Source organism: Arabidopsis lyrata, assembly GCF_000004255.2.
Source record: "Arabidopsis lyrata subsp. lyrata unplaced genomic scaffold ARALYscaffold_8, whole genome shotgun sequence".
NCBI classification, from domain to species: domain Eukaryota; kingdom Viridiplantae; phylum Streptophyta; class Magnoliopsida; order Brassicales; family Brassicaceae; genus Arabidopsis; species Arabidopsis lyrata.
The window spans coordinates 21,405,301-21,407,176 of NW_003302548.1; the positions used below are offsets into that span (position 1 = coordinate 21,405,301).

The window sequence follows — 1,876 nt, forward strand, 5'->3', positions numbered from 1 at the left end:
GCCGCGTTGGTCGAGGAGCAAGCCCGCTTGTTCTGAAAATACCACAACCGGTGTTCCTCTTGAAAGGTAACATCACCGTTAATCTCATCTGGTACGGGAAAATTCACACCTATTCAACGGTCCGTAATCGTCGATTTCATCCGCTCGCTCAACTCCAAAAGACGTTGCATCCTCCGCCGCAGTTCCCTTCCCGTCGCGTCGTGGTGGAAGACGACGGAGAAATACAAAGGCGGATCCTCAACACTCGTCGTCGGGAAACAGCTTCTCCTCGAGAACTATCCTCTCGGAAAATCTCTAAAAAATCCTCACCTCCGTGCTTTATCCACAAAACTTAACGGCGGTCTCCGTTCCATAACCGTCGTTCTAACGGCGAAAGATGTTACCGTCGAAAGATTCTGTATGAGCCGGTGCGGCACTCACGGATCCTCCAGCTCGAAACCGCGTCGCGCAGCTAACGGCGCGGCTTACGTCTGGGTCGGGAACTCCGAGACGCTGTGCCCTGGATATTGCGCCTGGCCATTTCACCAACCGATTTACGGACCACAAACGCCGCCATTAGTCGCGCCTAACGGTGACGTTGGAGTTGACGGAATGATTATAAACCTCGCCACACTTCTCGCTAACACCGTCACGAATCCGTTTAATAACGGATATTACCAAGGCCCAGCAACTGCACCGCTTGAAGCTGTCTCCGCTTGTCCTGGCATATTCGGGTCGGGTTCTTACCCGGGTTACGCGGGTCGAGTACTTGTTGACAAAACAACCGGGTCTAGTTACAACGCTCGTGGACTCGCCGGTAGGAAATATCTATTGCCGGCGATGTGGGATCCGCAGAGTTTGACGTGTAAGACTCTGGTTTGATCTAAGGGATGTGAGTAAGACACGTGGCATAGTAGTGAGAGCGATGACGAGATCTAGATGGCATCTGTAGTCAAAATCAAGTTGCACGCGAGCGTGTGTATAAAAAAATCTTTCGGGTTTGGATCTCGGGTTTGGATTGTGGATAGGGCTCTCTCTTTGCTTTTGTCGTTTTGTTATGACGTGTAAAAAATCTGCTCGGAAATGTGAAGATATATGCATATAAAATAAAATAAAAATAATTTTGTTTCCACTTTATCAAATTTAACAATGCACTCGGTTTTGTATAATGATCAAAGCTAGTATTACTAATTATTTTATTTAAAGGTATCTGACTTTTTTTTTATATGTTAGTGGGTAGAGAGGATAACAATGTTATATTTGTTGTATTTAATTCAGTAATAATGTGGATAACTAAACAAAGGAAGTTGTGTTGGGGCCTAGGAGACCAAATTGATTGCTTTGTAAATACTCGTTTCATGATATTAGTAAGTTTCGAAATTTGTTATGCATATTAATATGTTATCTGTAACTACAAATCTATGCTTATTTGTATACTTACTACCGATTTTTTTATAACACATAAAATACCTCAAAACGGGCGTAATCTAGTGAATTAATCATCGAAACTCTTACAAATTCAGTAATTTAGGTATTAAATATTTTCTGAAAATGGTCAGTGGGGTTGGTGAAGTTCTTCTCCCTTGCCTCCGTTCTTTATGCCAAAGGAAACTTTGAAATGTTTAAGTATCAAAAAGGCTCATATATACTGATTTTGATCATGACATAATTTATCATACATTTAAGTATAATAAACCTGATTAAGTCGTAGTGGATCCGGACTTTCGGCTATAAGTTAAAATAATTAAGCTAGTGAGGAATTGAGGATAATGCTAAATAAAAGACACTTTGTTATATTTTTAGGGTTACGACACATAAAAGATTTTAAATAAAATTTGTGGCTGTGTATTAGTTATTTAGGAAACTTATGAAAGCATACACTTTTTACAAGGATGTT

The 1,876-nt window shown here is 41.2% G+C and overlaps 1 pseudogene across 1 annotated transcript in view; it reads left to right on the plus strand.

Annotated features, from left to right (window-relative positions):
* Positions 1 to 1,121, plus strand: part of LOC9302678 — a 4,246-nt pseudogene extending 3,125 nt beyond the window's left edge. The window contains exon 2 of the transcript XR_002329950.1: positions 16 to 1,121. The product of XR_002329950.1 is annotated as a protein EXORDIUM-like 2 (transcript). The remainder of the gene's footprint in view (positions 1 to 15) is intronic.
* Positions 1,122 to 1,876: the final 755 nt, after the last annotated feature.